The sequence below is a fragment of the Papio anubis genome, chromosome 8, assembly GCF_008728515.1.
Source record: "Papio anubis isolate 15944 chromosome 8, Panubis1.0, whole genome shotgun sequence".
Taxonomy (NCBI): Eukaryota; Metazoa; Chordata; class Mammalia; order Primates; family Cercopithecidae; genus Papio; species Papio anubis.
Window position 1 is genome coordinate 49,777,818 of NC_044983.1, and position 26,087 is coordinate 49,803,904.

General features: G+C 40.6%; 1 long non-coding RNA gene across 1 annotated transcript; it reads left to right on the plus strand.

Annotated features, from left to right (window-relative positions):
• Positions 1 to 716: 716 nt before the first annotated feature.
• Positions 717 to 25,694, plus strand: LOC116276353. Its single transcript, XR_004185809.1, has 3 exons — positions 717 to 966; positions 12,145 to 12,194; positions 25,628 to 25,694. It is a non-coding gene; the product is annotated as an uncharacterized LOC116276353 (long non-coding RNA).
• Positions 25,695 to 26,087: the final 393 nt, after the last annotated feature.

Here is a 26,087-nt window from a genome sequence, read left to right on the forward strand (position 1 = left end):
TTAAATTGATGCCAATTTATTGAAAATGATGATAGTGGGATTCACATTTCATGTACTTGTGTACATTTATCAGGCTTTTAAGTCATTTAGTTGTGATGTCAATGTGACCGGAAAGGGATCCCGGTCCCAAGAGAAGATTCTTGGATCTCTGGTAAGAAACAATTTGGGGCCATAGAGTAAAGTGAAAGCAAATTTATTAGAGAAGCGAGAAAAAAAAAAAAAAAAAGAGCAGGGCTAGGGGCTGCTCCACTGAGTATATTAATAGTTATTTCTTGTTTATATGTTAAACAAGGGGTGGATTATTCATGAGTTTTCTGGTAAAGGGGCAGGGATTTCCTGGAACTGAGGGTTCCTCTTTTGACCATATAGGGTAGCTTCCCTACCTGGCGATAGCATTTGTAAACTGTCATGAAGCTGGTGGGAGTGTCTTTTAACATGCTAATATGTTATAGTAAGTGTATAATGAGCAGAGAGGACGACCAGAGGTTGTTTTCCTTTCCATCTTGGTTTTGTTGGGTTTGGGCCAGATTCTTTACTGCATCCTGTTTCATCAGCAGGGGCTTTATGACCTATGTCTTGTAATACCAGTCCTGTGACCTCCAATCTCATTCTGTGACTAAGAATGCCTAACCTCCTGGGAATGCAGCCCAGTGGGTCTTGGCCTCATTTTACCTGCTTCCATTCAGAAGGAAGTCGCTCTGGTTCTAATGCCTCTGATGTTAATCGAGAAAATAAAACTCTGTAGTTCTTACTGTGAACGTGTTCCAAATCACTATTACGTTGAGTTTTTCTGTGATGTAATAAGTAGAGGATTCTAGGGGCCACCAGTCATTCTATTAATTTACTCCGTTAGTGGGGAGTAGGTCAGTTCAAGTTGAGGTGTCTACACTACTATACCTGCAACATTTACCCAAGTTATGTATCCTCCAGGGAGCTTTCTATGAAAATGATCTCTCTCTTCCCCAGGTAAGGGGATGAAATAAATATAATAATTGAAAAAGACAAAAATATTCTTATTTTAGAGGATATGATTGTACAAAGCAAAAACACAGTAAGAGCATTTAAAAATTACTAATAAGGCCAGGTGCAGTGACTCACACCTGTAATCCCAACACTTTGGGAGGCTGAGGTGGGAGGATTGCTTGAGCCCAGGAGTCAAAGACCAGCCTAGGCAACAGAGCAAGACCCTGTCTACAAAAAATTTAAAAAGAAAAAATTAGCTGGGCTCAGGAGGCTGTGGCAGGGGCGTCGCTTGAGTCCAGGAGGTCAAGGTTGCAGTGAGCCATGTTCATGCCACTGCACTCCAGCCTGGATGATAGAGCAAGACCCTGTCCCCACCCGTGCCCCCCAAAAACAAACATTATTAACAAGAAAATTCAGTAATATAACCAATTATTAAATCAACATACAAAAAGGAATGGTTGGCCGGGCGCGGTGGCTCAAGCCTGTAATCTCAGCACTTTGGGAGGCTGAGACGGGCGGATCACGAAGTCAGGAGATCGAGACCATCCTGGCTAACACGGTGAAACCCCGTCTCTACTGAAAAATACAAAAAATTAGCCAGGCATGGTGGTGGGCACCTGTAGTCCCAGCTACTGGGGAGGCTGAGGCAGGAGAATGGCGTGAACCCGGGAGGCAGAGCTTGCAGTGAGCCGAGATCGCCCACTGCACTCCAGCCTGGGCAACAGAGCGAGACTCCATCTCAAAAAAAAAACAAAAACAAACAAAAAAAGAATGGTTATTCTAGCTACAAACAATAGCTGGTTAGAATATGTAAATGGAAGAAAAATGTTCAAAATAGAAATTTTAAAATATAAACATAGGTCAGCCTGAGTGACAGAGTAAGATTCTATCTCAAAAAAAAAAAAAAAAAAAGGGGGCCAGGCACAGTAGCTCATGTCTGTAATCCCAGCACTTTGGGAGGCCAAGGTGGGCGGATCACCTGAGGTCAGGAGTTCAAGACCAGCCTGGCCAACATGGTGAAACCACGTCTCTACTAAAAATACAAAAATTAGCTGGGCATGGTGGCAGGTGCCTGTAATCTTAGCTACTTGGGAGGCTGAGGCAGGGAGAATCACTTGAGCCCGGGAGGTGGAGGTTGCAGTGAGCAGAGATTGTGCCATTATACTCCAGCCTGGGCAACAGGGCAAGACTCCGTCGCAAAAAATATATATATATGTGTGTGTGTGTAAGTAAATACATATTATATATATAAATACAGGCATATATATTATATATATTTATTTATATATATATACACACACAAACAGGCAAAACTTTTTTAAAACCACTTTATTGAGGTATGATTGACATCATCTTGATGAGTCTAGGGACAAGCATACACCCATGAAACCATCGCCACCATAAAAGTCATAAACACATCCATCACCTTCCAAAGTTTCCTCCCATCTTCTTTATTAATATTATTGTAGGGTTTTTTAAACAGATGCAGTGGCTCATGCCTATAATCCCAGCACTTTGGGAGGCTGAAGCAGGAGGATCACTTGAGACTGGGAGTTAGAAAGCAGCCTGGGAAACATAGGGAGAACTTGTTTCTACAAAAAAAAAAAAAAAGTTTGTTTAATTAGCTGGATGTGGTGGTGTGCACCTGTAGTCCCAGCTACTTGAGAGGCTGAGGCAGGAGGATTGCTTGAGCCCAGAAGGTTGAGGCTGCAGTGAGACATGATAGTTCTACTGCACTCCAGGGCGGATGACAGAGTGAGACCCTGTCTCAAAAATAAAAATAAACATATTGTGGAGGTTTTTGTTTTTGTTGGTTGGTTTTGGTAAGAACACGTAACAGAAGATCTATCATCTTAGCAATTTTAAGTATACAATACTGTTATAGGCACTGTGTTGTACAGATCTCCAGAATTTATCTTGCATAACTGAAACTTTGTACCCCTCATCCTTCACCTCTCCATTTACCCCTCTCCTCAGCCTCTGGCAGCCATCATTCTGGTGCCTGCTTCTACGAGCTTGACTATTTGAGATTCCACATACAAGTGAAATCATACGGTGTTTGTCTTTCTTTGTCTGGGTTATTTCACTTAACATACTGTCCTCCGGGTCCTACCATGTTGTTCCAAATGGCAGGATTTTGTTGTTGTTGTTGTTTAAGGCTAAATAATATTCCATTGTATTTCTGTATTAATTCATTTATTAGTATACGTTTAGGTTGTCTCCATATCTTGGCTACTGTGAATAATACTGCAATAAACATGGGAATGCAAATATATCTTTGAGCTCCTGATTTCAATCACTTTGGTTATATACCCATAAATAGGATTGTGACATCACTTGATAGTTCTATTCATAATTTTTTGAGGAAGCTCCATACTGTTTTCCATAACAGCTACAGAAGTTTGCATTTCTACCAGCAGTGTACAAGGGTTCCTTTTTCTCCATATCCTTGTCAGGAGCTGTCTTCTGCATTTTTGATAATGGCCACCTTAACAGGTGTAAGATGATGTCTCATTGAGGTATTGATTTGCATTTCTCTGGTGATTAATGATGTTGAGCATCTTTTCATATTTCTGCTGGCCATTTGCATGTCCTCTTGTGTGAACTGTCTCTTCAGGTCCTTTGCCCATATTTCAGTCAAGTTGTTCGGGTTTTTTTTGCTATTCAGTTGTATGAATTCTTTGTATATTTAGAATATGAACCTTTTGTCAGATACATGGTGTGCAGATATTTTCTCCCACCTGTAGATTGCCCTTTCCCTTTGTTGATTGTTTACTTTGCTGTGCAGAAGCTTTCTAATTTGATATAATCCTACTTGTTTATTTTTGCTTTTATTGCCTGTGCTTTTGGTGTCATATCCAAAATATCATTGCCAAGACCAACATTAAGGACATTTTTTTCCTATGTTTCTCTCTGGGAGTTTTATGGTTTCAGGTCCTATGTTTAAGACTTTAATCCATTTTGAGTTTATTTTTGTGTATTGTGTATAGATAAGGATCCAATTTCATTCTTTTGCACATGGATAAACAGTTTTCTCAACACTATTTATTGAAGAGACTATCCTTTCCACATTGTGTATTCTTGGTACCCTTGTTAAAAATTAGTTGATTTATATGCATGGAATTATTTCTGGGCTTTCTATTCTGTTCAACTTGTGTATGTGTTTATTTTTATGCCAACCCCATACTGCTTTAATTGCTATAGCTTTGTAAGATACAATAATTTGAATTCAGGAAGTGTGATGCCTCCAGCGTTGTTCTTTCTCAAGATTCTTTTGGCAATTAGGGGTCTTTGTGGTTCCATATGAATTTTAGGATATTTTTTTCTATTTCTGTAAAAAAATGCCATTGGGATTTTTATAGGGATTGCATTGAATCTGTAGATCTGTAGATTAATGGGTAGTATGGATATTTTTAGCAATATTAATTTTTCCAATCCATAAACATGAGATATCTCTCCATTTATTGTTGTCTAAACTTTTTCATCAATGCTTTATAGTTTTTACAGTTTTATAGATCTTTCACCTTCTTGGTTAAAGTTATACCTAAGTATTTTATTTTTTATACTACTATAAATGGGATTAAAATTTTTTTTCAATAGTTTATTGTTAAGGTAACTAACACAACTGATTTTTGTATGTAGATTTTGTATCCTGTAACTTTACTGAATTTGTTCATTAGTTATAACAGGTTTTTTGGTGGAGTTTTTAGGGTTTTCTATAAATAAGATTATGACATCAGTCAACAGAGCCAGTTGTACTTTACACAAGCAAAACTTGAATTTACAAGACCTATATTAGGAAAAGTAAAAAGCTACCAAAGTACAAAAAAGACATAATTGGATAGGAAAATCTAATACTGTAAGGTTGTCTATTTTCTCAGAATTAATCTACTAATGCAATGTAATCCCCATTAAAATCTCAAAATATTATGCTTTAATAAAAGTGATATTTAAATACCCCAATAAGACTTTTTAATTTAGTTAAATATTTATAAAACTTATTAACATGGCAGAATAAACATACAGGAATATTCATTAATATTAAAATAGAAATAGGACCCAATGAGGTGGCTCACGCCTGTAATCCCAGCACTTTGGGAGGCCAAGGCAGGCAGATCACCTGAGGTCAAGAGTTCAAGGCCAGCCTGGCCAACACAGTGAAACACCGTCTCTACTAAAAATACAACTGGACATTATGGTGTGTGCCTGTAATCCCAGCTACTCAGGAGGCTGAGGCAGGAGAATCACTTGAACTCGGGAGTCAGAGGTTACAGTGAGCCGGGATCATACCACTGCACTCCAGCCTGGGCGACTCGTCTCAAAAAAAAAAAAAAAAAAAGAGTACTGATGTGGCACTAATCTTCCCAAATGCATGACATCATTTAGGATTGCAGAAATTGCAATAGCAAATTACCAGCACAGAAAACAAAGCAAATCAGATCATTTACTGAATACTCTTTGTGACTTGGGTTTATTTCTAGAACAGAATTAAGCTCTGAGGAAAACACACATATGAGGGAGAAATAGGTACATCATGAGGGTATTTCATTAACATTTCAAACCAGTGGGAAAAAAAAAAGAAAAATTTCCACAAACGGTATTGGAATAACTGGCTATATTTGGGAGACAATTTAACTAGTTCCTCCCACCAAATTTTGGGCAATTCCAGAAGAGAAAAAGATCCTATATTACATGATACCATTTATGTAAAATGTCCAGACAAGCAAATCCATAGTAACAGAAAGTAGACTGGTGATTGCCTAGGGACAGGGAGTTGGGGGGATTTGGGAGGAAATGGGGAGTGATTATCAATCAATATAGGGTTTTCTTTGTGGGTAACCTAAATGTTTTAAGATTAGATTGTGGTGATGGTTGCACAACTCTGAGTGTACTAAACATCTCTCAATTGCACATTTTTTTAAAATTATACTTTAAGTTCTAGGGTACATGTGCTCAACGTGCAGGTTTGTTACATATGTATACATGTCAATTGTACATTTTAAATGTGTAAATTGTATCTTAATAAAGCTGTTAAACAATCAGTTGTCCATAAATTTGTGAACCTGCTTCTGAGTTCTTTACAATGGTCCGTTGATCTGTATGTCTATGCTAATACCACCTCATCTGGACTGGTCTGGTTCTATAAGCCTAAAATCAATGACTGAAACTCCTCCTACTTTGTTTTTCTATCTAGAAGTTATTTCGGCTATTCTAGCATTTCTGCATTCATTTTGGAATTGGCTTGCCTATTCCTCCATACAAGCCTATTAGGATTTTCACTGAGATTGCCTTAAATCTATAGACCGATTGAGTCTTCTGATCCATTAACTAGTATATCTCCCAATTTATTTAGGTCACCTTGGATTTCTTTCAGCTTTCTTTTATGCTTTTCATTGTAGAGGTCTGCATATCTTTTGTTAAATTTGTCCTTAGGAATTTCATATTTTCCATGCTACTTTAAATGGTATTTTAAATTTCAATTTGATTGTTTATTGCTAGATACAGAAATTGAACTGATGTTTGCACATTGATTTTGTATTTGCAATTTTCTATACCCACATAAAAGTTCTGGTAGCTCTTTTTTCAGATTTCTTAGGATTCTTTAGACAATTATGCAATTGCAAATAAACACAGTTTTGCCTTTTTTCCAGTGATTATGTCTGCTGTTTTCTCTTGCCTTATCACACTATCTAGGACCTCCAATAGAAGTTGTGAATGAACGTTGCTTCACTTCAGATATTGGGGCAAAAGTATTCAGCCTTTCACCCTTAAGTATAATGTTAAGTGTAAGTTTTTTTTTATTTTTTGAGGCAGGGTCTCACTTTGTCACCCAGGATGGAGTAGAATGGCACAATCACATCTCACTGCAGCCTCCACCTCCTGGGCTCAAGTGATCCTTCCACCTCAGCCTCCTGAGTAGCTGGGAATACAGGCCTGAGTCACCACCCCCAGCTAATTTTTTTTTATGCTTCATAGAGATGGGGTTCCACTATGTTGCCCAGGCTGGTCTCAAAATTCTGGGCTCAAGCAATTCTCCCACCTTAGCCTCCCAAAGTGCTGGAATTACAGGTGTGAGCCACCTTACGTGGCCTATAAGGTGTTTTTTTTGTGTTTGTTTGCATTTTGAGAGTGCAGGGGCATGATCTCAGTTCATTGCAACCTCCGCCTCCCAGATTTAAGTGATTCTCCTGCCTCAGCCTCCTGAGTAGCTGGGATTATAGGCGCCCACCACTACACCTGGCTAATTTTTTGTTGTTGTTTGTTTGTTTTGAGATGGAGTCTTGCTCTGTGGCCCAGGTTGGAGTGCAATGGCACGATCTCAGCTCACTGCAACCTCCACCTCCCAGGTTCAAGTGATTCTCCCGCCTCAGCCTCCTGAGTAGCTGAGATTACAGGTGCCCACCATCACACCCAGCTAAGTTTTGTATTTTTAGTAGAGACAGGGTTTCACCAGTTTGGGCAGGCTGGTCTCGAACTCCTGACCTCAGGTGATCTGCTAGCCTTGGCCTCCCAAAGTGCTAGGATTATAGGTGTGAGCCACCACGCCTGGCTGCGCCCAGCTAATTTTTATATTTTTGGTAGAGACCGGGGTTCGCCATGTTGCCCAGGCTGGTCTCGAACTCTTGACCTTAAGTGATCCACCTGCCTCGGCCTCCCAAAGTACTGGGATTACAGGCGAGAGCCACTGTGCCCAGCCTGTAAGGTTTTGTGTGTGTGTGTTTTGAGATGGAGTGTTGCTCTTGTTGCCCAGGTTGCAGTGCAATGGCATGATCTGGTCTCATTGCAACCTCCGCCTCCCGGATTCAAGCGATTCTCCTGCCTTAGCCTCCTGAGTAGCTGAGATTACAGATGCCCGCCCCCACTCCTGGCTACTGTTTTGTATTTTTAGTAGAGATGGGGTTTCACCATGTTGGCCAGGCTGATCTGGAACTCCTGACCTCAGGTGATCCACCTGCCTCAGCCTCCCAAAGTGCTGGGATTATAGGCGTCAGCCACCGCACCCGGCCCCAGCCTGTAAGTTTTTTGTATATACACTTTATCAGGTTGAGGAAGTTCCCTTTCATTCCTAATTTGCTGAGTATTATTGTAATAAATGAACCTTTTGTGACAAATGCTTTTTCTACATTTATTAAAATAATTTTTAAGCCTGTCAATATGGTGAATTATATTGACTAATGTTTAAAATATTAAGCCAATTTGACCTTTCTGGGATAAACCCCACTTGGTCATTACCTATTGTCTTTTATATATTTAGTTGGATTTAATTTGTTAAAAGTTAAGAATTTTTTTTCATGAAGGATATTGGTTTGTAGTTCTCTTTTATTGTAATGTCTTTTTCTGGTTTTGATATCAGGACAGTGCTGGCCTCAGAATGAGTCGGAGTAGTCCATCCTCTTCAAAAGTCTGAAAGAGTTTATATGGAACTCGTATTATTTCTTCTTACATGTTTGCTAGAATTTACCAGTAAAGCCATTTAGGCCTGAAGTTTTCCTTGTGGAAAGGGTTAGGTTGTTTTATCTTGTTTGTTCTTCTTTTCTTTCTTTTTTGAGATGGGGTCTTAGTCTATCACCTAGGCTGGAGTGCAGTGGCACAATCGCAGCTCACTGCAGCCTTAATCCCCACCAAAGCAGAAGCCGTTCTCCTACTTCAGCCTCCTGAGTAGCTGGGAACACAGGCATGCACCACCACGCCTGTTCATTTTTTTCTTTAATTTTTTTGGAGAAATGGGGTCTCACACTCCTGGTCTCAAGTGATCCTCCTGCTTGTTTTCCCAAAGTGCTAGGTTTACAGGCATGAGCCACCACACCTGGTCTGGGAAAAGGTTTTTAACTATAAAATTAATTTCCTTTTCCTAGGCATAAAGCTAGTTATTTTATCTATGTCTTCTTTTTAAAACGATATTTTTAAAAATAGCTTTATTAAGCTATAATTCACATACCATATACCTATGTGAAGTGTGAGATCTAAATTTGCACAACCATCACCATCATCTGATTCAAAATACAGTCATGCACAGCATGATGACATTTCAGTCAATGACAGACCACATATGTGACAGTGGTCCTGTAAGACTATAATGGAGGTAAAAAATTCCTACTGCTTAGTAATGTCATAGCGGTCATAATGTTGTACCACAATGCATTACTCACATGTTTGTGGTGATGCTGGTGTAAACAAATCTACTGCCAGCTGTATAATAGTATAGCACATACTATGTTTAGATACACAAGATGTACAAGTGGAGTAAAAGTACATTGCTTAATGATGGTGATACATTCAAAAAAAATGCATTAGATGATTTTGTTATTGTGCAATTGTCATGAAGTATACTTACACAAACGTAGATGGTCTAGTCTTCTATACACATAGGCTATATGGGATAGCCTATTACTCCTAGGTTACAAACCTGTACAGCATGTCACTCTACTGTATATTGTATGTAATTGTAACACTGTGGTATTTCTTGTATCTAAACATAGAAAAGATACAGTCAAAATATGGTATTAGGTTGGTCCAAAAGTAATTGTGGTTTCAGACCATGAATTTTAAGTCATTATAACTAGGCTTAAACACAGCTTTATTAATCAAAATGGGAACCATTACAATCAACACATTTTTGCCAATGATAAATAAGTTTGTTGATTTCCGTAGTGTAAAAATCCATGCTTCAGGATTCGATTAACTCTTGGAAAGCATTTTTTTTTTTGCATCCTGCTGGTTGTGGAAGCATTTTCCCTGCTAAAAACTGTGAAGATGCTTGAAGAAGTGGTAGTTGGTTGGCGGGACATCAGGTGAATATGGTGGATGAGACAAAACTTTGTAGCCCAATTCATTCAACTTTTGAAGCATTGGTTGTGTGAGGTGCAGTCAGGCATTGTCACGAAGAATTGGTCCCTTTCTCTTGACCAATGCCGGCTGCAGGCATTGCAGTTTTCAATGCATCTCATCAATTTCTCAGATGTAGTGTTTTCACCAGGATTCAGAAAGCTGCAGTGGATCAGACTGGCAGCAGGCCACCAAACAGTGACCATAACTTTTTTTGGTGCAAGTTTGGCTTTGGGAAGTGCTTTGGAGCTTCTTCTGGGTCCAACCACTGACTTAGTCATTGCTGGTTGTTGTACAAAATCCACTTTTCATCGCCCATCACAAACCAATTGAAAAATAGTTCATTGTCGTTGCCTACAATATGAGAAGATGACACTTCAAAACGATGACTTTTTTGATTTTCACTCAGCTCATGTGGCACCCACTTACTGGGCTTTTTAACCTTTTCAATTTGCTTCAAGTGCCGCATGACTGTAGAGTGGTCGACATTGAATTCTTCGGCAACTTCTTGTGTACTTGTAAGAGGATCAGCTTCAATGATTACTCTCAATTGGTTGTGGTCAACTTCTGATGGCCTTCCACTACGCTCCTCATCTTCAAGGCTCTTGTCTCCTTTGCAAAACTTCTTGAAACACCACTGCACATATGTTTGTTAGCAGTTCCTGGGCCAAATGCATTGTTGATGTTGCAAGTTGTCTCCACTGCTTTATGACCTATTTTGAACTTGAATAAGAAAGTCGCTTGAATTTGCTTTTTGTATAACATAATTTTCATATTCTAAAATAAATATGAAATGAACTTCAAGTAATAAGTCATTAGGAAAAATACATAAAGTGAGAAATGTGCATCAAAATGATGTATAACAGAACCACATTTATTTAAGAATGTATTCCAATACCAAAACAGCAATTTTCAACAATGCAAAAACTGCAGTTACATTTGCACCAACCTAATATAAAAGAAAAAAATAGTATACTTTTTTTTTGAGACACTTTCACTCTGTTGCCCAGGCTGGATCCAGTGGCACAATCTCACCTCACTGCAGCCTCCACCTCCCCTGCTCAAGCGATCCTTCTGCCTCAGCCTCCCAAGTAGCTGGGACTACAGGCACACGCCACCACACCTGGCTAATTTTTCTGTTTCTTTGTAGAGACAGGTTTTTTCCATGTTGCCCAGGCTAGTCTTGAATTCCTGGGCTCAAGTGATCTGCCCATGATGGCCTCCCAAAGTGAAAAAATGGTATACCTGTGTAGGGCAGCTCCATCATAATCTTATGGGACCACAGTTGTATACGCAGTCCATTGTTAACCAAAACGTCAGTATGCTGTGCATGACTGTACTACCATTGTGTTACACTTGCCTGGAGTATTTAGTACAGTTACATGCTGTATAAGTTTGTAACCTAGGAGCAATAGTCTATACCACATAACCTAGATGGTATAGCAGGCTATACCATCTAGGTCTGTGTAAGTACATTCTACGATGTTCACACAATGACAAAATTGCCTAATGATGTGTTTCTCAAAATGTATCCTGGTTGTTAAGCAATGCACAACTGTATTTTGATCACCTACAAAAGAAACTCTATCAATTACTCCCAATCTCCCCCACCCTACACCTAGGCAACAATTAATCTACTTTCTATCTCTATAGATTTGCCTGTTTTAGACATGCATATGTGGTTTTCTTTCACTTAGTACAATGTTCTCAAGGTTCATCCATGTGATAGCATGTATTGATACTTTATTCCTTCTTATTTTCAAGAAATGTTCCATTGTATGGATATACTTTTATTCACATTAATAAATTGATGGATATTTGAGTTGTTTCCATTTTTTCTTGGTTAATGCAGCTAAATGCTTGTCAATAGTGTTAATCTTTTCAAATACCAACTTTTGGATTCTTGTTATTGTTTTTCTAATCTCTTTGATTTCTTTGCATTATATATTTGCTATTTTCTTCTTTAGGTTCAGTTTGCTCTTCTATAGTTTTTTTTTTTTTTTTTTTGAGACCGAGTCTCGCTCTGTCGCCCAGGCTGGAGTGCAGTGGCGCAATCTCAGCTCACTGCAAGCTCCGCCTCCTGGGTTCACTCCATTCTCCTGCCTCAGCCTCCCGAGTAGCTGGGACTACAGGCACCTACCACCATGCCTGGCTAATTTTTTTGTATTTTTAGTAGAGTTGGGGTTTCACCATGTTTACCAGGATGGTCTTGATCTCCTGACCTCGTGATCCACCCGCCTTGGCCTCCCAAAGTGCTGGGATTACAGGCGTGAGCCACCGCGCCCAGCTTCTTCTTTAGTTTTTAAAGTGGAATGTTAGTTATTAATTTGAGAGCTTTCTTCTCTTTTATTATAGGCAACTATAGCCATGAATTTCCCTGTAAGCACTGCTTTTACCTGAATCCGGTAAGTTTTAGTTATGTTTTTGTTTTCGTTCATCTCAAGGTATTTTTTGACTTCCTTTGTGATTTATTATTTAACCCAATGGTATTTAAGATTTTGTTTTTAAAGTTCCATATTTTTGTGAATTTCCTAAATTTCTTTCACAAATTCCAGTGTTTTTAGCAAATGTACTTTACATTATTTCAATCACTTAAAATCTATCAAGGCTTGTTTAATGGCCTACCATATGATCTATTTTGGAGAATACTCCATCTACATTTGAGAATAATATATATTCTGCTGTTATTGGGCAGATTATTCAATAGATGTCAATTAGGTCTAACTAGTTTATAGTGTTGTCCAAATCTTCTATAACCTAGACATTTTCTGCCTATTTTTAATCCATTATTGAATGTGAGGAATTGACATCTCCAACTACTGTTTTTGAATTGTCTATATCTTCTTTCTCTTCTGTCAGTTTTTCTTCATGTACTTTGGTGCTTTGGTGTTAGGTGCATATATGTTTATAATTGCTATATTTTCCTCATAGGTTGACCCCTTTGTCATTATACAATGTCCTTCTCTATTTTTAGTAACAATTTTTTTTTTTCTTTGAGATGGAGTTTCACTCTGTTGCCCAGGCTGGAGTGAAGTGGCATGATCTTGGCTCACCACAACCTCTGCCTCCTGGGTTCAAGCGATTCTCCTGCTTCAGCCTCCCGAGTAGCTGGGATTACAGGCTCACGCCACCACATCCACCTAATTTTTGTATTTTTAGTAGAGATGGGGTTTCACTATGTTGGTCAGGATGGTCTCGAACTCCTGACCTCATGATCTGCCTGCCTTGGCCTCCCAAAGTGCTGGGATTACAGGTGTGAGCTACCATGCCTGGACTTTTTTTTTTCCCCCCAGTACTTTAAAGATGTTGCTACAGTGTCTTTTGGTTTTCATTCATTTCAAGAGGTCTATAACACGTTAGCTTGAGAACAGAAAAAAAGAAACAAAAGTCTGCTATTGTTCTTATCCTTGTTCCTCTGTACATGTGTGGTTTTTTTATTTTTTGGCTGCTTTAAAATTGTTTCTTTACCACTGATTTTAGGCACTATAATTATGATGTGCTATTGTAGACTAAAGTATTGTGTTCCCCCCCAAATTCATATGTTGAAATCCTAATCCTCAATATGATATTGTTAGGAGGTGGGGCCTTTGGGAGGTCATAGGGTCATAAGGGTGAAGATCTCATGGATGAGATTAATGCTCTTATAAAAAAGACTGCAGGGAGCTTAGTGCCCTTTTAAAAGAGATCACAGGGAGCTCTCCAGCCTTCTTTCTGCCAACAAGAAGTCAGCTGTCTGCAACCTGGAAGAGACCCCTCATCAGAACCTGACTATGCTGGCATCCTGGTCCCGGACTTCCAGCGTCCAGAATTGTGGAAAATAGATGTTTGTTTTTATACTACCTACTCTATATGATAATTTGTGTATTGACCCAAATTGACTAAGACATATGCCTTGGAATAGTTTTAAAAATTTCTCCTGCTTGGGGTTCATTGATCTCCTTGGAAATGTAGGCTTACAATTGTCATTAAATTTAGAAAAAGTTAGCCATTATTTCTTGTATTTTTTTTGTTCCATTCTTGCTCCACAATTTTTGGGAATTCAATGACACCTGTACCAGGCCAGTTGATATTATTCCATTGCTCACTGATGTTATGTTTATTTTTTCCAGTCTTTCCTCTGTTTCATTTTAGATGATTTATATTGTTGTCCCCAAGTTTATTAATTATTTTTTCTACAGTGTTTAACCTGCTGATGATCTTTTTCAGACTATTTTTCTTCTGAGACATTGTATTTTTCATCTCTACATGTCTACTTGTGGTTTGTTTTTGTCTTTTAATTAGCAAATGTGTTCTTTTTATTATGGTAAAAACATGTCACATAAAATTTGTCATCTTAAACTTTTTTTTTTTTTTTTTGAGATGGAGTATTGCTCTGTCACCAGGTTGGAGTGCAGTGGTGTGATCTCAACTCACTGCAATCTCTGCCTCCTGGGTTCAAGCAATTCTTCTGCCTTAGCCTCCCAAGCAGCTGGGATCACAGGTGTGTGTCACCACACCCAGCTAATTTTTGTATTTTTAGTAGAGACGGGTTTCACCATGTTGGTCAGGATGGTCTCAATCTCCTGACCTCGTGATCTGCCTGCCTCAGCCTCCCAAAGTGCTGGGATTACAGGCGTGAGCCACCACACCTGGCCAAACATTTTTAAGTGTACAGTTCAGTAGTGTTAAGTATATTCACATTGTCATGAATCTTAAAACTTTTTTTTGTATCTCTCCTTAAAGTGCTCGTCCTTCTACCTTCTTGAACACGTGACCCATATATTAACTGTTTTAACTTTCTTGACAACTATTTCTATCACTTCTGCCATTTCTGGGTCTGTTTATATTGAGTGATTCTTTTTTTCATTATAGATCTTATCTTCCTGCCTGATCATAAGTGGCAACTTTTTACTAAATGACAGATACTGTATATTTTACTTTGTTGATTAATGAAGTTTTTGTATTTTTTCTGATTTAGGGGCTTTGCATTGGGATACAATTAAGTCACTTATAATCAACTTTGTTCTTTTGAGGCTTGCTTTTTTGCTTTGTTAGGTGGGCCCACTACAGCCTTTAGTGTAGGACTAATTTGGTCTCCATATTGGTACAACAACCTTGTGATAATGCCCCTTCTGTTAGATCTTTTGATTTTGCTGGTGGGAACATGAAGTTTTCCCAACCTTGTGTGAGTTCTGAGACTGGCTCTGCCAGAATCTTTCCGGTAGGCTTTTACTGGCCTGGGTAGTTTCCTCACACACATGTGCTGATCAATTCTCCTTTGAAGCTCTCTCTGTGCAGCTCTCCCTTCTCAGATACCTGACCCCATAGATTCTAGTGCACTTTACCTGTATGAGCGCTGCCTCTTCAGCTCAGGGAGACCACTGGGCTCTGCTTAGGTATTTCCTTCTTACATGTAGGCTGAAAATTCTTTCCAGAGAGTAAGCTGGGGCTTGTTTTATTTCTCTAAGAGATTATTATGTTTCACTGCCTATCGACTAATATCTGGAAACCATTATGGCATATATTTTGTCTGGTTTCTTAGTTGTGTATGATAGGAGGATACATCTCTTTTTTTTTTCTTTTTTTTTTGAGACTGAGTCTCGCTCTTTCGACCAGGCTGAAGTGCAGTGGTGCGATCTCGGCTCACTGAAAGCTCCGCCTCCTGGGTTCCCACCATTCTCCTACCCCAGCCTCCCGAGTAGCTGGGACTACAGGAGCCCGCCACCACGCCCAGCTAATTTTTTTGTATTTTTAGTACAGACGGGTTTTCACCGTGTTAGCCAGAATGGTCTCGATCTCCTGACCTCGTGATCCACCCACCTCGGCCTCCCAAAGTGTTGGGATTACAGGTGTGAGCCACTGCGCTTGGCCAAATCTCATTTTTTTAAAAAAGAAAATCTAGCTGTACTAAAAGCAAAACTCTGGGCCAGGTGCAGTGGCTCATGCCTGTAATCCCAGCACTTTGGGAGGCTGAGGCCAGTGGATCATTTGACGTTAGGAGTTAGAGACAAGCCTGGCCAACATGGTGAAACCCCATCTCTACTAAAAATACAAAAAAATTAGCCAGGTGTGGTGGCATGTGCCTATAATCCCACTTACTGGGGAGGCTGAGGCAGGAGAATAGCTGGAACCCAGAAGGCAGAGGTTGCAGTGAGCTAAGATCGCGCCACTGCACTCCAGCCTGGGTGAAAAGTGGGACTCCATCTCAAAATAAAGAAATAAATAAAAACAAAAATCTGAAAACTCTTAATATATTGTTAATGGATATATATATTATATACATATAATATTATATATATATAACACACACACATACAATAAAAGTATGAAGAAATACATGGGAAAAATAAATTCCAAATTCAGAATATTGGTTACTTCTGGGGAAACTGTGAGAAAGAGGAATGTGATAAGATGTGAAAAAGGGCCTATAATTGTATATGTAATATTTTATTTCATAAGCTGGGTGGTGGGCACACAGATCTTCAGTTTACTATGAGTTATATTTAATATCAGACTGAAAATATCTTACAATAAATAGATCCCCAAAAGAACAAAGGATTAAGTCATTAAAAAGACAAAGAAACTCTAACAATACTAGAAGGAAAAAAGTGTATGTCTTAGGAGCATCTATGACCTTGACTGAACCTTTTACTTTCTCCTTCAAATGTGTGTGTAGGCTGCAGGTGGCGGCTCACGCCTGTAATCCCAGCACTTTGGGAGGCTGAGGTGGGTGGGTCACATGAGGTCAGGAGTCTGAGACCAGCCTGACCAACGTGGTGAAACTCTGTCTCTAGTAAAAATACAAAAATTAGCAGGCCATGATGGTGCATGCTTATAATCCCAGCTACTCGGGAGGCTGAGGCAGGAGAATTGCTTGAACCCAGGAGGTGGAGGCTGCAGTGAGCCAATATCCCCCCATTGCACTCCAGTCTGGGTGACAGAGTGAGACTCCGTCTCAAACAACAACAGTAACAACAACAACAAAATGTGTGTGTAACATATAAGAAATAGTCTTAAAATTACAATGATCAGGTCGGGCGTGGTGACTCACGCCTGTAATCCCAGGACTTTGAGAGGCCCAGGCAGGCAGATCATTTGAGGTCAGGAGTTCGAGATCAGCCTGGTCAACATGGCGAAACACTGTTTCTACCAAAAAATACAAAAATTACCTGGGCGTGGTGGTGCATACCCGTAATCTCAGCTACTCCGGAGGAGTAAAGATGGGGTTTCACCATGTTGGCCAGGCTGGTTTCGAACTCCTGATCACAAGTGATCCTCCTGCCTTGGCCTCCCAAAGTGCTGGGATTACAGGCGTGAGCCACTGCACCTGGCTGAGAGCTTTTCATTGTTGGTGTGAGACCCTCCAGATTCTCTTTTCATCTGTCACAACAACATGCAAGTTTCAAGCAAGTGCCTGCTTGCTCAGCTTGAGTCTTAATTAGACAGATAAGGACCAGAGCCCCCAGTTGATCCTTGAAGGGATTACTGTGTAATTCCAAAACAAACCTTTGCTTAGAAAGCACTAAAAGTTCCTTTGTATCATTCAGCTTAAATGACCCTTTGGAAAGGCAATCCTTGACCACTCAGGATAAAAGTCCTCAAGGATATCAGTTACTTTCTAACACATTCCCATGTTTAACTGTCTTCATGGTACTCCTTACTCCCTGAAATAGTTTCTTATTTATTAGTACTGGGGGTGTGTGTGTGTGTGTGTGTGTGTGTGTGTGTGCCTCCCCTCTTTAAAACAGAAAATTTGCTGCTTATTTCATTCACAGAAGTCTCCCTAATGCTTTGAGCATAGAGACAAGTAGGGACCAGATCAGCCAGATACTTACAGGCCATGGCAAGAAGTTTGCATTTAATTCTTCTTTTTAATTTTATTTTATTCGCGAGACAGGGTCTCTCTCTGTTGCCCAGACTGGAGTGCAATGGTGCAATCTGGGATCACTGCAATCTCTGCCTCCTGGGTTTAAGTGATTTTCCTGCCTCAGCCTCCCAAGTAGCTGAGATTAAGGTGCGCACCACTGCACCTGGCTAACATTTGTATTTTTAGTGGAGATGGGGTTTCATTATGTTGGCAGGCTGGTCTAGAACTCCTGGCCTCAAGTGATCCACCTGCCTCGGCCTCCTAAAGTGCTGGGATTACAGGCGTGAGCCACTGCACCTGGCACCTAAGTTTGCATTTAATTCTAAGTGCAATGTGAAGCCACTGAAGGACAGTGAGGCTCTGACTACTTTCAGAGAATGGCCGTGAGAAGGGGGCAACAGTGACAGTGAAAATAGATCAGTCAGTAGACTGTTGCATTATCCTAGGCAAGATGATGGTGGCTTGAACTAGGGTGGTGTCTGTGGACCAAAGATACAGGTCTTGTTGATGTGGGAAATGGGGAAAGTGAGGAAACAAGAATGACTCCCAAATTTCTTGCTTTAATAACTAGGTAAATAGGGGTTCCATTTATTAAGATGGGAACAGTAAGGGAAGAACAGTTTGGGGGAAGGTTGTGGCAAAGGGCTAGAAATCTAGAATTCCCTTTTGAGTATATTAACAAGAGATTCTGATTTATACATATCAATTTTGGGTAGCAGATATAAATCTGAGAATTTTTAAGTCATTTATGATCACTTTTGGAGAATATCTGTATACCAAAATAAATTTTAACATTAGGGCTGGGCACAGTGGCTCACGCCTATAATCCTGGCAATTTGGGAGGCCAAGGTAGGCAGATCACCTGAGGTCAGGAGTTCGAGACCAGCCTGGCCCACATGGTAAAACTCTATTTCTACTAAAAAAAAAAAACCCAAAAAACAAAAAAACAAAAATTAGCTATGTGTGGTGGCAGGCACCCGTAATCCCAGCTACTCGGAGGCTGAGGCAGGAGAATTGCTTGAACCTGTGAGGCGGAGGTTGCAGTGAGCCAAGATCGTGCCATTGCACTCCAGCCTGGGCGACAAGAGCAAAACTTGATCTCAAAAAAATAAAATAAAAACATTTAAAGTTCAGACAGTTGTGGAGGATCCCCCAAAAGTAACGGAGAAAGATCAACTAGGGACAGAAGAAAACCAGAAATGTGGGCAACCCCAGAAACCAAGCAAGGGAAATATTTCAAGCTATCCTTGAAATATGGTCAAGTGCTTTGAATGCTGCTAAGAACTAAGGTAAGAGAACAGAGAATTTATTTTTTCTTTTTTTTTGGAGATGGAGTCTTGCTCTGTTCCCCAGGCCGGAGTGCAATGGTGCAATCTCGGCTCACCCGCAACCTCTGCCTCCTGGGTTCGAGCAATTCTCCTGCTTTAGCCTCCGAAGTAGCTGGGGCTACAGGTGTGCACCACCACATCCAGCTAATTTTTGTATTTTTAGTAGAGACAGGGTTTTGCTGTGTTGGTCAGGCTGATCTTGAACTCCTGGCCTCAAATGATTCACCACTTTGGCCTTTCAAACTGCTGGGATTACAGGCGTTAGCCACCATGCCCAGCTAGGTATGTAACTTTTTAATCTTAGAAGCCATCTTTTTTAGGAATAAAATGGAAGGCAGGTTTGCCCTAAGCAGTTCCCAGCTTGACTTTTTTCTTTGGCTTAGTGATTTTTGGGTCCCCCAAATTTATATTCCTTTCCCACTGTGAAAGCAAGCAGAGAAATGGGCACTGCTAGAGGGATCCAGAGAGTTGGTGGGGGTAAGAAAAGTGTTATTTCGTTTTTACTTTTTGTTTTTTTTTTTGAGACTGAGTCTCACTGTGTCACCCAGGCTGGAGTGCAGTGGCATGCTCCTGGCTAACTGCAACCTCTGCCTCCCAGGTTCAAGCAATTCTCCTGCCTCAGCCTCCCAAGTAGCTGGGATTACGCGCGCGTGCCACCATGCCCAGCTATTTTGTTTGTATTTTTAGTAGAGACAGGGTTTCACCACGTTGGCCAGGCTGGTCTCGAACTCCTGACCTCGTGATCCACCTGCCTTGGCCTCCCAAAGTGCTGGGATTACAGCTGTTTTTACTTTTTAAAGATGAATCATATCAGATCAAGCTTGTATTAGAGCATTTTTGTACATTGATGAGACCATCTAGCATGAGGAGAGACTGGATGATGCAAGAGAGAGAAGGAATCATCAAAACAACAAAATCTTGGCAGGTACAGTGGTTCACACCTGTAATGTCAGCACTTTGGGAGGCTGAGGTGGGCAGATGACTTGAGACCAGGAGTTCGAGACCAGCCTGGCCAACATGGTGAAACCCTGTCTCTGCTGAAAATACAAAAATTAGCTGGGTGTGGTAGCGGGCACCTGTAATCCCAGCTACTTGGGAGGCTGTGGCAGGAGAATGGATTAACTTGGGAGATAGATGTTGTAGGGAACTGAAATCTTGCCACTGCACTCCAACCTAGTGACAGAGCAAGACCCCATCTCAAAAAACAAAACAAAATAAAACAAAAGAATAAGGAAAAGTCAGGCCGGTTGCAGTCGCTCACTCCTGCAATCCCAGCACTTTGGGAGGCCAAAGCTGGAGGATAGTTTGAGCCCAGCCATCCTGGACAACTTAGTGAGATGCCATTTCTATTAAATAAATAAATAAAAGAATAAGAAAAAATCATTAACTGAAGGAGAGATGATACAAAATCATCATCTTGGAGAGTGAAAATACAAAGTTTTTTGAACATTGGAATAGGATGACCAATTTGAGACTCCTAATCACGAACTTAATACAGGCCTGGTGCAGTGGCTCACACCTGTAATCCCAGTACTATGGGATGCTGAGGCAGGAGGATCGCTTGAGCCCAGGAGTTCAAGACCAGACTGGACAAGATGGTGAAACCCTGTCGCTACAAAATATACAAAAATTAGCTGGGCGTGGTGGCGCACGCCTGTAATCCCAGCTACTCAGGAGGCTGAGGTGGGAGGATTGCTAGACCCTGGGAGTCAGATCCCAGCTACTCAAGAGGCGGAGGTGGGAGGATTGCTAGACCCTGGGAGTCAGATGAAGCTGAGATCACACCATTGTACTTTAGCCTGGACAACAGAGCAAGACCCTTTAAAAAAAAAAAATATATATATATATATATGTAAAATAAAGTAAGCCAAACAGCCTGAAAGCCAGTTGTTTTAGCTGGTAAAGAGGGAAACACTGAAAACTGCCCTAGAGAGAGCAAATACGGTAATCGTTGTGGCTCATTTACACTAAATAATCATTTAAAGTATATAGTTATAATACAATACATGGCAATATTAAAGAAAGATACAGCTAACAAAAATTGGAAAGTAGAAGGAGTGAAGAAGTATGAGAGGTTGGGTGTGAATATCTTTATCTTACCCAGAGTGAGGAGTGAATATATTTTTGAAGGTTGAAAATCCAAGAATTAGATGATTAAAGTATTTAAATTACATAATTTAAATTACAAAGTTTACCACGAAAGAAAAAAATTTTAGGAAGAAATAGCTTAAATTACCTAAATCTTCATTTATCACAAGTCAAGGAATATCCAATGCTGAAAATTGATAAAAGTCTGGGTGTGGTGGCTCATGCATGTACTCCCAGCACTTTGGGAGGCCGAGGCAGGAGGATTGCTTGAGCGCAGGAATTCAAGACCAGCTTGGGCAACATGGCAAAAACCCGTCTCTACAAAAAATACAAAAATTAGTTGGGCATGGTGGCAGATACCTGTAGCTCCAGCTACTCAGGTGGCTGAGGTGGGAGGATCACTTGAGCCCAGGAGTTCAAGGTTGCAGTGAGCTGTGATCAGGTCACTGCACTCCAGCCTGGGTGATAGGGCGAGACTTGTCATCTCGAGGAAAAAAAATGAGCCGGGCTCAGTGGCTCACGCCTGTAATCCCAGCACTTTTGGAGGCCAAGGCGGGTAGATCACCTGAGCTCAGGAGTTCGAGACCAGCCTGGCTAACATGGTGAAACCCCATCCCTACTAAAAGTACAAAAATGAGCTAGGCAAGGTGGCAGGTGCCTGTAATCCCAGCTACTTGGGAGGCTGAGGCAGGAGAATCACTTGAACCCAGGAGGCGCAGGTTGCAGTGAGCCAAGATTGTGCCATTGGACTCCAGCCTAGGTGACAAGAGCAAAACTCCGTCTCAAAAAAAAAAAAAGAAATGATAAAAAAAAATTAGTAAAGTAGACATTTTATTAATTTGTAAACAAGGAGGCAATCATTAGAAGAAAGAAAAACAACATTAAAAGTGGTTGCTTATGGGAGTGAAACTAGAAATGGAACAGGAAACAACTACTTCTCATTATAAGCCCTTCTGTACTCTCTGATTTTTTCAACATGTGTAGGCATTACAATGCTTTAATAAAATTAAAACCTATTTAGGTGTGAATAAAGACCTTTAGGTTGGAACCAAGTTTTATCAAGGCAAAATTAGTTAAGTTTTATCAAGGGGACATTTATTTCCAGTCCCTTTCCATGCTCTCTTCATAGCCTTCTCTCAATATTAGTTTTCTCCCAGTATTAAGGGGATTCATTGCTCTCCTGCCTCTGGCTTTCTCCCACCTTCACTTAGGAATATTACTTCTCCAGTTGTTTTCTGCTCACCTTTTTTTTTTTGAGAGGAGTCTTGCCCTGTTGCCCAGACTGGAGTACAGTGGCACAATCTCAGCTCACTGCGACCTCGGCCTCCCGGGTTCTAGTGATTCTCCTGCCTCAGTCTCCTGAGTAGTTGGGACTACAGGCACTTGCCACCATGCCCGGCTAATGTTTGTATTTTTTGTAGAGACGGGTTTCACCATATTGGCCAGGCTTGTCTTAAACTCCTGACCTCAAGTGATCCAACCACCTGGGCCTCCCAAATTTCTGGGGTTCCTGGGATTCCAGGCGAAAGTCACCATGTCCAGCCTATTCCCTTTTATTTCCATTTCCCAGTCCCGTTCTCTGCTAATCCTGGATTTTTTTTTTTTTTTTTTTTTTGAGACAGAGTCTTGCTCTATTACCCAGGCTAATCTTGGCTCACTGCAACCTCTGCCTCCTGGGATTTCAAGTGATTCTCCTGTCTCAGCCTCCGGAGTAGCTGGGATTACAGGCTCGTGCCACCACGCCCAGCTAATTTTTTATTTTTAGTAGAGACAGGGTTTCACTACGTTGGTCATGCTGGTCTTGAACTCCAGATCTCGTGATCCACTCCCCTTGGCCTCCCAAAGAGCTGGGATTACAGGCATGAGCCACCGTGCCTGGCCAAATTTTTTTTTTTTTTTTTTAGAAAAATAATGAACTCAAAGGAATTAATCTATGTTAACACATTGTCAGGTGCTGATATATATAGATGGGGAAGATTTTGTGGCAGTGTGAAGTCTTCCAAAGCACTTCAAATTGTATCATCTTTACAGGATTCATTTCATTTTTTTTTTTCAGATGGAGTTTTGCTCTTGTGGCCCAGGCTAGAGTGCAATGGCGCGATCTTGGCTCACCACAGCCTCCACCTCCAGGGTTCAAGCGATTCTCCTGCCTCAGCCTCCCAAGTAGCTGGGATTACAGGCATGCACCACCACTCCCAGCTAATTTTGTATTTTTATTAGAGATGGGGTTTCTCCATGTTGGTCAGGCTGGTCTTGAACTCCTGACCTCAGGTGATCTGCCTGTCTTAGCCTCCCCAAGTACTGAGATTACAGGCGTGAGCCACTACTCCCAGCTTCATTGTTATTATGTAATGATTCAGCAGTTATTACGAACTGGGGTTGGAATCAGGATGGACCTTAAATAGTTGTTGAGATGTTAATTTTTTTTTTTTTTTTTCAGATGGAGTCTCGCCGTGTCCCCCAGGCAGGAGTGCAGTGGCCCGATCTTGGCTCACTGCAAGCTCCGCCTCCTGGTTTCATGCCATTCTCCTGCCTCAGCCTCCCGAGTAGCTGGGACTACAGGTGCCTGCCACCACGCCCGGCTAATTTTTTGTATTTTTAGTACAGGCGGGGTTTCACTGTGTTAGTCATGATGGTCTTGATCTCCTGACCTCGTGATCCGCCCACCTTGGCCTCCCAAAGTGCTGGAATTACAGGCATGAGCCACTGCGCCTGGCCGAGATGTTAATGTTTTTATTACAAGTTCTCATTAACTTGATTTAAACAGGATTTAGCACATCCCAAGCATGTAGGTGGGTAATATATATGAACTGTGCAATTATGAGGATGACATAAAACTACTATGTACTTAAGGTAAAGATTGTTGACTTATTGACCACACACCCTTAATTTACATTCTTACAACACAAACGAAACTCATCAAATTATTTTGACAGTTTTATGTGCTTGATCAACATGTTGGATATGGCATAAACAAACACATAGCCTACAATTAACTGTCAACAATTGTTATTCCCATTATTATTAACTGATGTCCACCAATAACATTATATAACCCATACAACTTCTACTTCCAAGAAGTGCAGCATATTTCTTGCATTTTATTTATTCAATAAAAAAATTTTCCATGATAAAAAACATTACTGGCATTAGCAATCAAGAAGTTCATTACTTAAAGCAAACAATGATTTTTTGGGGATTGAAAATAATTGTGCATTTTTCTGTAGATTAGGGTACAGTTTGCAATTATATTTTGCAATTTTCTTCCCAAAGGTAGGAAAGTTTAATGAAAACATAATGAAAAGTACTGAATTAAAAATCACTAAAGGCAGGCTGGGCTCAGTGGCTCACACCTGTAATCCCAGCACTTTGGGAGACCAAAGCAGGTGGATCATTTGAGGTTAGGAGTTTGAGACAAGCCTGGCCAACGTGGTGAAACCCAGCCTCTACTGAAAAACCAACCAACCAACCAACAAAACTAAAAAAGCTGTACATGGTGGTGCACGCCTGTAATCTCAGCTACTGGGGAGGCTGAGGCAGGAGAATCGCTTGAACCTGGGAGGGGAGGTTGCAGTGAGCGGAGATGGCGCCACTGCACTCCAACCTGGGCGACAGAGTGAGATTCCATTTCAAACAAACAAACCAAAAATCGCTAACGGCAGAAAATAGGTTCCATTTCACCCCCCAACCCCGCCCCCCCGCATTCTATTTCTTATGCACTTCTAACTAGTCTGGACTTTACCTTCGTATAATTTTAACGAACTCATATTTTCTTGTTTTTGCTAATTCGTCTACAAGAGGCCTACTTTATGTTTAACTTTTAAAAAACATTCACGGGCCTGGGGCGGTGGCTCACTCCTATAACCCCAGCACTTTGGAAGGCCGAAGCAGGCGGATCACCTGAGGCCAGGAGTTGGAGACTAGCCTGCCCAACAGGGCGAAAGCCTGTATCTACTAAAAATACAAAAAAAGTTAGCCAGGCGTGTTGGTGAACGCCTGTAATCGCAGCTACTCTGGCTAAGAATTGCTTGAACCGGGGAGGCGGAGGTTGCAGTAAGCCGAGATTGCACCATTGCACTACAGCCTAAGCAACAGAGTGAGACTCCATCTCAAAATAATAATAATAATAATTCATTTTTGGAAACTGTTACCTACTAGATTTCAAACAACTTGGGAAGGAAATCCTGTTTGAGTTAATCCATGTGTATTTCTAACAAGTTCAGTGTCTTACTTATAAACAGTACTTGAAGGAATGAATACAACTTTTTCTTTATGTAGTTATTTTACACTTGATTTAAAGGAACTTAAAAAAGACGCAGTTAAACCTAGAGACAGATGCCCTCCAAAAATTGTCTCACCTTCATTATTTGTGATTACTAGTAAGAGTTAGCAGAAAAAACTCCCCAGCAAGTGAAATGTCAAACCATTACTAAAAGAAAGAAAAAGAAAGGAACAGTCTTTTCTATGTTAAACTCACTTAAGAGAAAAAAGAAGAGCTGGTATTTTTCGATTAATAATATTTGTATTTTGTGATGCCAATACTCAATTTTACATTCTAAAAATTCTACTTTTATAGTAGGAAGCAGTGTACGTTTGAATCCTGACTCTGTCGCTTGCTGTAAGAAGTTGGTCAAGCTATCGGACCTTGCTAAGCCTTCCCTGTTGTGACTGTAAAATGTACTAACACCATCTACCTCTAGAATGGCTGTAAATCGAGTAAGGCTGATTTAATACAGCGTGTGGCATACACCAGGCATTCGGTATGGCGCCAGTCATTAACAGTAGTAGGTGGTTAGTAACTGCGATTCACTCAAAACAATACAGATGCACACGGATGAGAGTTCATACTTTGAGTCTTATTCAAAGATTGGTATTAGCCAGGCATTTTGATAGGTGCACTCTGAGTATTATTTTTGTACCTCACGGTGTATAATTACGCAAGCTCAAAAGCTAATAATTAACAGCTCACTTTGCTTTACTCTGGATTCTGCATTGACCTCAGAGAAGACACTGCCTAGACAAACAGGCAAGGCCAA